Raw genomic sequence first — 12,984 nt, 5'->3', positions numbered from 1 at the left:
AAGCCAAATCAGTTTCAAAGGCTCAAGTGGAAGAAGAAAAATCAACTCAAAGCAAACCCTCGAAGAGGATGAGATTTGCCTCATCCTCCGAGAAAGACTCGAGCACAGCCACATTTGTTGAGGAGCCAAAATCCGGCCGCGGTATCAGCACAATGAGCCGTGTTGTGAAGAGGAAAATTGAGAAGGTTAAGCCTGTGGTTGAGTTCAATAAAAAGGGCAAACCACATGGCAAGGCTGCTGTTGAGATGCAGTCTTACATTGGTGTTTTGGCACGCACCAAAGTCCCTCTTGTGGATAAGAAATGGACTCAAATACCCAAGGACGTGAGGGAGCAGATTTGGGAAGCTGTTCAAATGTCCTATGTTATTGGGGATAGGTACAAGAACATGGTCTTGTCGTCTGCCGCCAAAAAATGGAAGGATTTCAAGTATAACGTAACTAAGCATTATATCCTTCCATTCGCACATGACAAGGAGAAGTTAAAAGAAACCCCTGCGCTTTATAAGTTCATAGATAAATCGCAATGGGATGCCTTCGTAGCTTCAAGGTTAACCCCAGATTTTGAGGCTAAGCATGCTGAGCAGAAAGAGAGGAGGGAGAAATTGGAGTACAACCATAGGTTGTCTAGAAAAGGGTATGTTGGTTTGGAGGACCATTTGATAGAAACCATGCCCGATGTTGAAGAAATTGATCGAGCTGTTCTATGGAAGAAGGCAAGAGAAGATAAAACAGGAAACATCCCTGATCCAAAGGTTGCAGAGAAGGCAAAAATAATCGTAAGTCTCACTAACTCTGTTCTAAATTTGAAAAACAGAGTGTTTTATTTTGGTATAGACGTCGTTTTTCTTTAAATAAGCACCGTTATAAAATAAACACCACGACGGGCTTAATTTACCGATGTTTAAAAATGAATAGGACGTCGGTTTTTGAATAAAGTAGACGTCTAGATAGAATTAATACGACGGATTAAATTCCTCTATGAACTGCATTTTTGTTTTAAGTTTACTCACGCACACACTCTCCCTCTCTCTGTCTATTTCACTGAATTTTGTGGTGCACAATTTCTGGAAAAGAATGCATTTTTCAATCGAGTTTTTCACTTCTTCATTAAAATTTACGTCGGTTTTATCTTATCTAGACGTTAGAATGTTTATACAACAACGGTAATTTTGTGCAGCCATATGAAATTAAGTCCTACGTCTGTTTGTTCAATAGTCCGTCGTCTTACTTTAAATACTACGACGGTTTTGATTTATGTTTAAATCTGTTTTATTTAGAATATACGACGGATTTTTATATATCGACGTTGTAAATTATAAACAACGACGGTATTTAAATACAGACGTTTTAAATTAATACTACGTCAATAATTTAATAAAACCGTCGTTGTTTATAATTTACAACGTCGGTATATTTATCTGTTTTACACCATGCTCAGCTTCTAACAATCTCTCTTTCTCTCTTTTAGGATGATTTGCAAAAGCAAGTCTCCGAAGGCACTCTGACTGTCTCCGGGACCTATGATGTCTTGACTTTTGCTTTGGGAACCCCCGAGCATGGTGGGAGAGTCAGAGGAGTTGGTGCTGGCGTTACCCCAACTCAGTTCTTCAATTTGCCGAAACAGCAGAGAGTGAAATTTGGTGAGAAATTGAAGGAAAGTGTGAGGGAGGTAGTCAGAGAAGAGACCTTGAGGATTGAGGCGAAGTCAAGGGAAACTATAATGGAAGCAGTCAGAGCAGAGAGGGAGGCTATGTTGGCATATTTCCGTCAATTAGTTCCTAATTTTGATCCCAGCCAGATGCTCAAAACCCCAATTCCTCCAATTACTTTACCCCCTCAAGGTCAAAGCCCAAAAAATCCAATGTCTGATAAGGCAAGCTGCTTTGGGGCCACTGGTATCAGACCCCTAGCTTTGGAATTAGAAGATCTGAAGCCTGAAGTTGATACTGCTGGAAAACAGACAAAGGACACGGTAAAATCTCTGCTATTTTCTATTTCTGCCTTTTAAATTTTAAATAGACGTCGCTCCTTTTAATATCCAACGCTAAAATTTAAAATAACGACGGTTTATACGTCTTTTTCTTACAAGACGCGTCGTTTTTAGTTAAATACCACGACGCTTTTACTTGTTTTGCAAATTATTAGACATTAAAAATAACGACTGTGTTTTCTACCGTCGTCTAACTCTTTTATAAACCGTCGTCTATTTCATGATTTCATTAACTGCATTTTAATTAGACAACCTTTCTATAGTATAGCGACGTTATAAATTCCACACAACGACGGTTATTTATTTACCGACGTGTATAACCTTTCCTCCGTCAGTATTTACTAGAAACTGTCGTTTATATTATATACCACGTCTGTTTTTTGGGTTTAGTTAGAGTCTTTTATTTTAGTTCACACACAAACTAACTTATATTTCTTTATTTATTTCTTGTAACAGGATCTCTCAAAGCTAGACATGCCACCTCCTCTGTTAGCCTTATGCCAACATGTCCAGACCAAGTTGTTGCCTACTAACGAGACTCTGACAGTTCACATGCCCAAGGAAGTGTTTGGCTTTGAGCATGATACCTTCCTCTTACCTGAAGATATTTTGCAGTTTGGTTCCATGGTTGAGATTGGAACCACAGTGATATCAGTATACATGAGGTAAATTAAAATCCCATTTTGTTTTACATTTCCCTTTCTTTTAAATTAAAATCTCATTTAATTGACTTTCATATATTTAGGTTCCTATTTGACTATTTAAAAATGGCAAATATGGTAAACCTTGTTGGCCTCGTGGACCCTGGGCTAGTGAGCTCTCAATCTGGATCAATATCAGACAGAATCAAAAACCTGTCAAACCGCCTGAACACAGCAGATGGGAATCAATTTTTCTTGGTCCCTTATAATCCAGGGTTAGTACCATTTAAAGTAATTTTCTAAGCTTGTAATATTTTTCTTTGTAGTACTATTTAACCTATATGAATCATTATGTGCAGGGGTCATTGGGTGATGGTAATTGTGAGACCAGCAACGGAGATTGCCTATTACATGAATTCACTGCCAAAACGCATGGTTGACGAAGACATGAAAAATATAGTGAATACGTAAGTTGATTTCTTCTGATCTAAGATTTTATTTCCTTTAAAGTATTTAAATATACGACGATTTTTAATAATACCGACGTTATAAAGAACATATAACGACGGTACGTTATTACCGACGTGTTAAATAATTTATTACGTCAGTATTTTCTTAAAAACGTCGTTTCAATCATACTACCACGTCATTTGGGTTTTATTTAAGAACGTTTTAATTTTTTCTGCTCAATTTTTTGTTATACGACGTTTTACTCTTACCGACGTTATAATGTTATACAATGACGGTAAGTTTTTACCGCCGTTTGAAACAAAATATCACCTCTTTTTTTAAAAAACTCCGTCGTTTTAACTGATTTACCACGACGGTTACTATTTGTATTTAAATTTTTTGTTATGTCATTAACACCCTTTGTTTTCTTGTATAACAGGTCAATTAAAATGTTTAACATTCATATAAACAAAAATTCACGTAAACAGCAGGCCATTTGGAAAAATCTACACGGCACTCCTGAACAACCAACAAGTGTAGAGTGTGGCTATTACGTGATGCGATTCATGAGAGATATAATTCGTGATCTTGACCTAAATTTCGAGAAGAAGGTAAAACACAAAATTTTAGATATACTTTCTCTATTTTACTACGTCAGATTTTTGTTTAAAACCGTCGTTTGTATCATTATAACACGTCGGTTTTTTGGTTTATTTTGCAGTTTGAGAAGAAAAAAGATAAAGTTCAGTATAAACAAGAGGATATTGACGAAGTTAGGCATGAATGGGCAGAATTCGTGAACAACTTCTTACCGAAGGATAATTGATGTATATAAATTTTTATGAACAATGTTTAGGTTTATTTTAGTTTATTTAAAATGTACATAAATATTTTGTTGTAATCAAGCGAACAAACATCAAAAAAATTAAATTTTGTTTTAAAACTTGTTTAGTTACCAAACACCGACGTCTGAGTCTAATTTACACGTCTCATATGTGTACACAATGGTCGTCTTAATGTAACTGGAAATATAACATCGACGGCAATTCTTAAAAACGACATGTAATAGTCATAAAAACGACGGTTTATAATTAATTCATCTTGTATAAATGAATTTTGTACTTATATACTACGTCGGTTAGTATAACCTTATCGACGTCTTAATAATATACAAAGGCGGATATTATTAAACATACGCCTTTGTATGTTTAAACAACGTCGGTTATATACACTAAAATGACGTGGTAATACGATAATCCACGTCGGTTATCCAAAAATCGACGTCGTTTTCTATTAGTTTCGCCGTCTAATAATGTTATGACGTCCATTTGTGATGTTTAACGTCGTTGTAAAAGCATACAACGTCGGATAGGTCATTTTTCATTTAATTTTTAATGACTTTTATATTTTATTTAATTCCATATTAAATTCAAAACTAAATCCAAAAATTAAACTGAAAACTACCAAGCATTGAAATATGGCCTGAAAAATGTAATTTTAGTTTTCAAACTTCAAATGATAACAAAATTCAAACAAATTTAGAGACAAAGCATGGTACTCCTTATACTTTACATAACATAACCCTAAAGTTTATGTGATCCATTGGTGCCCATAAATTCAAAATTATGAAATCCATATTTTAGCCTTCTATTGTAAAAGGCATTGTTGTAAGGAGTCCATAGCAATTTTCGGTTCATTTTTCTCATACTTGTGTATTTTTTTTAAATTATTGTAAAATTTAGGGTTTAGGGTTTAGGGTTTTTTGAAACGACGCCGGTTTTCTCCCGCTGTTTTTGGTCAACTACATAAACGAAGACTAATTGAATTCGTTTACGACGTCGGTTATTAAATAGCGACGTCCGTTATTTTTACAACGTCGGTTTTTGAAACCGCCGTTGTAAGTAATCATTAGACGTCCATGTAAGTATTGACCGTCGTCGTTGAGAAACGTGGTACTTTAAAATTTTTGACCGCGACCTAAAATTTTCAGAATTTTCCTTTAACCCTCAAATAGTTCATTCTCTCTCTTCAACATAAATTTGTCTGAAGGTTTTCGCTCTCTCTCAAGTAGTTGTTATGTTCTCCCAGCTCTCTCTCAATATCCATGTAAGTACAACCCTAATTCTCTCAGCTCTCTCTCAAGCTTTTGTTATATTCTCTCAGCTCTCTCTCAAAGCACTGGGTACGTAGATTCTCCAAGCTCTCTCTCAAAGCATTGGGTACGTAGATTCTCCAAGCTCTCTCTCAAGCAGTTGTTATATTCTCGCAGCTCTCTCTCAATATCCATGTAAGTACAACCCTAGTCCCTTTAACTCTAATCTCTTCTTAAATCCATAAATGTTTTCGTTGGTAGCTATATTAGGGTTCTTTTATGTTTTGGTGTTTGCATTCTTGTAATAATTGCTCTCTGTTTGGGTTCTTTTATGTTTGTTTGGCCATGGGTTCTTGGAAAAGGAATGGGGATGGGAGATTTAAGCTGTTTTTTTTTTATAACTACGACGACGGTTGACGGATCAAACCGTCGTCCAAATGTTTATTATACGTCGGTTGTTCATTTACTACCGTCGTCTGAGTTTTAAGCCGCAACTGGTAGCCTAAAGAAGGCTGTTTCTCCATTAAACGTCGTCTTTAGGCTACCAGAACCCCGTTCAAATTTCTGGGTTTGGGTATCTTAATGACGACGGTGACTATAGATGCTGTCGTCTGAATTTATATTAAACGATGATTATTTTGTTCAAACCGTCGTCTGGTCCATGTTTTATATTTAATTTTCATTTTGTTCTCTTCTATTTGAATGAGGTAGTGTTTCATTGCTGGTCTTTCCCCTTTAATATATATATATATATATATATATATATATATATATATATGAATTTTATAGAGTGTGAGATGGATAAGTCATGGATGCATGCGGATAGAAGATCGAAGGCATATGAGTTAGGGGTGGAAGGATTTTTGAATTTTGCGTCAGAAAATCTTGGAAATACAACTGAGATTCGTTGTCCATGTGTTAAATGTGGGAATATTCGATTGTTTGGGGTTGGAATTATAAGGGAACACTTATACTTTAATGAAATTAACCAAAGCTATAAGATTTGGAGATGGCACGGAGAACCTTGGGAATGGACTACCAATGCTAGTAGAAATGTGGAAGAAGATGAGCAAAGTAGGTTCAGTTATGTTTCTGAAGAATTAGGGATGGATGATAATGATTTTGCCAATATTGGATCTGATCCTTATGAGTTTGCCAATGTGATTGGGGATGGTGATGAACCCTTGTACCCTGGTTGCAGTAAGTACACGAAGTTGTCGGCTTTGGTGAAGTTATATAATTTGAAAGCAAAACATGGGATGAGTGATGTTTGCTTTACATAATTATTGATACTGCAAGGAGAATTTCTTCCAGAAGGAAATACACTACCTTCCTCTATGTACGAGGCAAAAAAGACTTTGTCTGCTTTAGGGATGAGTTATGAGAAAATCCACGCATGTCCCAATGACTGCATTTTGTATCGGAAGGAGTATGAGGATGCAACTAATTGTCCTACTTGTGGTATCTCAAGGTGGAAGGAAACCAAAGATGGGTTCTTGAAGGAAGGTGTGGCAGCAAAGGTGGTGTGGTATTTTCCTCCAATTCTAAGGTTTAAAAGGATGTTTCAATCACATAAAACAGCTAAGAGTTTGACTTGGCATGCTGCAAGAAACTCAGTTGACGGTTATATGTCTCATCCAGCGGATTCCCCGTCTTGGAAACTTGTTGATGAAAAATGGCCCGACTTTGGTAATGAGCCAAGAAACTTGAGATTGGTTCTCTCATCTGATGGATTCAATCCCCACAGTTCTTTAAGTAGCAGATACAGTTGTTGGCCAGTTATGTTAGTTACATATAATCTCCCACCATGGCTATGCATGAAGCGGAAGTTAATGATGTTGACATTACTGATTTCCGGTCCTAAACAGCCCGGAAATGATATAGACGTCTACTTAGAGCCTTTGATTGATGATTTGAAATCTCTGTGGGATGGGATTAGAGGAGTGTATGATGCCCACATAGGAGAATACTTTACACTCAGAGGTGTATTACTGTGGACAATTAATGATTTTCCTACCTATGGAAACTTATCTGGTTGTGTCGTTAAAGGATATAAAGCTTGTCCAATATGCGGCGATGATACACCTAGTCACAGGTTGAAAAATGGCCACAAAATTTGTTACATTGGGCATAGAAAGTGGTTACCAATCAATCATCCATATAGGAGGCAACGTGCAGCTTTTAATGGGAAACCTGAATATGGCATGCCTCCCGAGCCATTAACAGGAGAAGAAGTGCTGCATATGGTTGAAGATATTAATTACATATAGGGCTCGAAAAATAGGGGAAGTGTTGGTGAGAATGATGGTGACAGAGTTTGTTGGAAGAAGAAATCAAAATTCTTTGATCTCGAGTATTGGAAATACCTCCCTGTGAGGCATGCCCTAGATGTTATGCACATTGAGAAGAATGTTTGCGATAGTATCATTGGTACATTACTAGAGATCCCTGAAAAAAATAAAAATGGGATTGCTGCTCGGTTAGACTTATTGAACATGGGGGTAAAAATTGATTTGCAACCCGAGTATGGAGAAAGACGTACTCGCTTGCCTCCAGGGCCTTGGAATTTGTCAAGAGTAGAGAAGAGAGCGGTTTGCAATTCTTTTTATGGTATGAAGGTTCCTAAAGGTTATTCTTCAAATATAAAAAATCTTGTATCTTTAAAAGATTCAAGACTTCTTGGCCTTAAATCTCATGATTGTCATACTTTGATGCAACAATTGCTCCCTGTGGCAATTCGTTCTATTTTGGAGAAGCCTGCAAGGTATGCAATAACTCGATTGTGCTTCTTCTTCAATGCTATATATGCAAAGACGGTAGATGTTTCCAAGCTAGAGCAGTTGGAAGAAGATGTAGTAGTTACTTTGTGTTTGCTTGAGAAGTACTTTCCCCCTTCATTCTTTGATATCATGGTTCATCTAGTAGTACATCTTGTTAGAGAAGTTCGTCTATGTGGGCCAGTGTATTTTAGATGGATGTATCCGTTTGAAAGATATATTAAAGTGCTAAAGGGATATGTTCAGAATCGTACTCGTCCCGAAGGTTGCATTGCTGAGCGGTATATAGCTGAAGAAGCTGTAGAGTTTTGTACCAAGCATTTATCTGATGTTAGTACAGTTGGAGTGCCTTCAAGCCAGAATATGGGAGTTTCAAAGCCATTATCAGGTTGCACAGTGAGCTTAGTTGATATGGACTTGTTGAACCAGGCACGTCTATATGTCTTGGAGAATACGGAGGAAGTCCTACCTTATATCGAGTACGTATGAGTTTAATTTTTCATATGTAGCCATTTTAAATATTATTACTCCTTATGTTTATCTTATATACAAGGGACCGTAATGCGTGTTTTTTTCGTGTCAATTGTAGGGAACATATGATCCACATCAAGACCACTTATCCGAAATTTAGAAAGAGAACAAAGTGGCTACAAGATAAGCACAATAGCACTTTCATTCAATGGCTACGCTTTAAGGTATATATGTTATTGAATGACATATTGAACTTATTTTAATTTTCTTTCTTTCTATATATATGTTAGATTTGAATTAAGATATATGTTTAATTTGCAGGTTCAAAGTGAATTTAATGGGGAAGACAATAATGGCATATCAGAAAATTTGAGGTGGTTAGCAGCTGGTCCAAGCATGGCAGTGCCATCATATAGGAGCTATCTTATTAATGGTGTCAAATTTAACACCAAGGCACTAGATGATATGCGAACTGTCCAAAATAGTGGAGTTTATTTACTTGCACATACTATGCAAGTTGCTAGTGCCAAGGATAAAAACCCTATTGTCTCCAATATGGGTTTTTATGGGGTTATTCAAGAAATTTGGGATCTTGACTACCAAAAGTTTAGAATCCCAGTCTTGTAGATCTTAGTAAAATTGGACATAGGAATGACCAATTTGTTATGGCTTCTCAAGTCAAACAAGTATTTTATGTTGACGACCCAATGCATCGTGGTTGGTCGGTAGTGTTATCAATGCCTAATAGAGAATATAATGATGTTATTGGTGATGATGTGCTAGGTGATATTAGAATTGAGTGTGAGCCATTTACTAGAGGGATACCAAATGTTGACACATTTGATGACCTAGTGGGTGAGTTTGGGAGTGAGAATATTAGAGATGGGTGTGAAGATATATGGATTGATTGATTGTTGTAATGTATGACATTAGCTATGCAGTTAATTGTATGACATTAATTCATTTCTCTATATATCATTTTAATTCCGATAACATTTTCATTCTGCAGGCTTTGGGCACGACAAATCAAAAATTAAAAATAATTGGTTAAAGCTGAAAATACGACGGTCAAGTTACAAAAATCGCAAAAAGAGACGTCTACAAAACAACCAACATCGGGTTTTCACAACCGATGTGGAATGACAACGCAAAAATGAAATTAAATCCGCCATTTGAAAAAGAAAACACGTCGGTTAATTAAAATTCATTTCAAAATGGTTAATAAATATTTAAAACAACGAAGGTAAATAAAATAATCAACGACGAACAATAAAGTATAACACGACGGCAGAGTTCAAACCGATGAATTTACGAATATTGTCAATTGATGATTAACGTCGTAAAAACATTGTTGCACGTCAGTTATAATTAAACAATTGACGTCTCGGAGAATACACACGTCAAAAAAGGTTATAAAAGAGACTTAACAAAGACTAGCCACGTCATGGAATAAATAAATCACCAACGTAGTAAGCGTATAACGACGTCGAATAATTGAATTCTTGGGACATAGTAAATTATAACCACGACCATCATTTTACAATAACCGACGTCAAATCCATAACTCAGGGCGTTTCGTTACTTTTTAACGACGGTTAGGATAAAAGCAATGACGTCTTAGAGATTACACACGTCTAAATGGCTCAGAAAAGAGACTTTTAAAATGTCAACCACGTCAAAGTCTACAACCACCGACGTTGTAAAACACTAACAACGTCCTAAAATATGACTCCTAGGCCGTAGTAAATGGATTAAACATGACAGGTATTTTAAATAACCGACGTGTAATCATATAACAACGTCGAATAATTGAATTCTTGGGACATAGTAAATTATAACCACGACCTTGATATTACAATAACCGACGTCAAATCCATAACTCAAGGCGTTTCGTTACTTTTTAACGACGGTTAGTATAAAAGCAATGACGTCTCAGAGATTACACACGTCTAAGTGGCTCACAAAAGAGACTTTTAAAATGCCAACCACGTCAAACTCTACAACCACCGACGTTGTAAACCACTAACAACGTCCTAAAATGTGATTCCTAGGCCGTAGTAAATGGATTAAACATGACAGGTATTTTAATTAACCGACGTCTAATGTTAAATTTACGTCGTTTGTTTCTATGTTCAAGCCGTCAAAATAATTTTCAACGTCTGTGGTGACCTAAAGGGTCGTGGTTATGTTTTATTTACGTCAGTTCAAGTAAATATACGCCATGTTAAATATTTAAGACGTCACTTTTTTTTGACAAAAGTGACGTCTAATTTACCATGTTATATGTTTTAGACGTCAGTTTTTTTATTTAGTGAACGTAGTATTTATTAACCACGACGGTTTCTACATTTTACACGTCAGTTTTGTTTTATTTAGAGACGTTGATAAAAATATTTACGTCGGGTTTGTAGTTATTTTTTACATTTAACATTATTTAAACGTCTGTGTTTTACTAAAACCGTCGTCTAATATAGTCGGAAGTTGTCTTTTTATGCTTTTATGTATGAAATTGACATCGGTTTTAGTGTTTTTTGTGACGTGTAATATATTAACCACGTCGGTTATTTGCCGTCGTCATTTCATGTGTTAAAAGACGGCGGTCGATTTCTCGTCGGTTGTAAAACATGATACACGACGGTGGATTCCCGTCGTCTATTTCGTTTTTTCTAGTAGTGATATAATCTAATTTGTTAATGACATTTGTGTGCAACTACTCGTTACTTGTCAATTTTTTTCCTATTAAACACAGATTACTTATTGGAGGCAGCAAGGGACCTTATGGTATTTTTGTATTAGATTATGTGAAGCCCCAATTTAAGTATCACATAGGGCCCTCAAAATCTCAAAAACGGCCCTGAATAAGCTCAGTAATTAGGGTGGAACAAAGTTATAAAAATGAACACTGTCTGAAGGGGAAAAAATTTCCATATATAGCTCATGACGTATTTCAAATCCCACCAAATGAAATGGAAAGAGGGCATGACATTCCTTGCAATTTAATTTAATAGAAACTCATGACGTATTTCAAATCCCAAATAGAAAATAATTTTATCCAACATTTCTGATGATGATTTTGAAAATGTTGCTATCATGTTCTCTTATTGAATTATTATCTTTTGGTGTGTTATCCTTGGCTATAAATAAGGGAATTATCTTGCAGCCATCTCTTGAGTTATTCAAGGAATTATCCCTTTTTATCCGAGGAGATAGACGAAATCATGGAAATTGAATGGTTCCATTATTCCTTGATTTGTGGAGATAAGCATTATTTTAAGCCTCATTAATTAGCTAATTAAATGAATACTTAATTAACATAATTAGTGTGACCAAGGGCAGACTTGACCTTTATATTAATTTCTAGGCAAGGCCATCCCTGGTCCCCAAGTAGTTAGGGCTGACGAGGTCGTTCCACCGTGGACCATTGACCATGAGAGAAAATGTGAGAGAAAATAAGAAGAATAAAAGAAGGCAAAAATAGATAGAAAATAGTAGAAAGATGGACTATGAATTAAGCATGTAATAAACATATTTATGTATGTTATTGTGTGTATCCAACCAAGTAAATGAATATCTTTAAAAAATGTTCATCCACAATTTTTACTAGACTCTTGGCACACGATCTTTCTTAATTGTTTGTTTTTTTAATTTTAGAATTAAGAAAGATAAAATGGGTATTATGTTCCATAAAAATAGGATTCATGATCTTATTTTGTTTTTAATATGAAAAAATATATAATCCATATTATTCTCATTTTATTAATAACTAGCCTCTCTGCATGCGCTTCCGCGCCTGCGAGAGGCTTTTTAAAAGAAAAAATTAAATTTATTTTAGAACTAAAAAAGATAATAGGTAGTTGTGTTCCATAAAAAGAGGATCAATTATTTGATTTTCTTTTAATTTTAAATTTTTTTAATATGAAAAAGTGTAAATTTACCATATTATCCTCACTTAATTAATAATTTCAATTCTTAATGTTTGCATTAACCAAGGGCATTTTCTGGTATTTTGAATGTTTCACCATTCTCTACCTTTTGCTTTATATATATAGATTTCAATTCTTAATTTTTATATGGTATTTTGAATGTTTTTGATATATACATATGTAAGATTATCTTTCAAAAAAAAATTTAGATAAGGGAAACAAATGAAATTTTTTTATACGAAAAACTTTGTCAAACATATATGACTTTGACCCAAAAAAAGAAAGAAAATAAAATTATCTGAAAAAAAACTTAAAAGAGGAGAAGAGAGAGGCGGTGGTCACCGATTTGGCTTCATCCAACGTTAGCAAATTATGTAAACTCCCTTTTATGATAAATGCAATACACCTTTCGTTTTGATAAAAATAAATAAATAAATAAATAAATTTAATTTAAAAGAAGAGAAGAGAGAGGCGGTGGTAACGAGTTTAGGACAGCTGGGGTTTCAGTTTTTCCAGTTGCTTGGGTTAGATTATACGCAAAAATTTATTATACATTTAGGTTTCCTAATCAACTAAGGATTCACTCTCTCTCTATGTCTTAAAGATTCATTTGATTTTTTATTTCTCATCAACTCACTTT

Source organism: Prunus avium, chromosome 6 (genome assembly GCF_965620075.1).
Source record: "Prunus avium chromosome 6, drPruAviu1.hap1.1, whole genome shotgun sequence".
NCBI lineage: Eukaryota > Viridiplantae > Streptophyta > Magnoliopsida > Rosales > Rosaceae > Prunus > Prunus avium.
The sequence above is the reverse complement of the archived record's forward strand: the minus strand, read 5'-3'. Positions refer to the sequence as shown.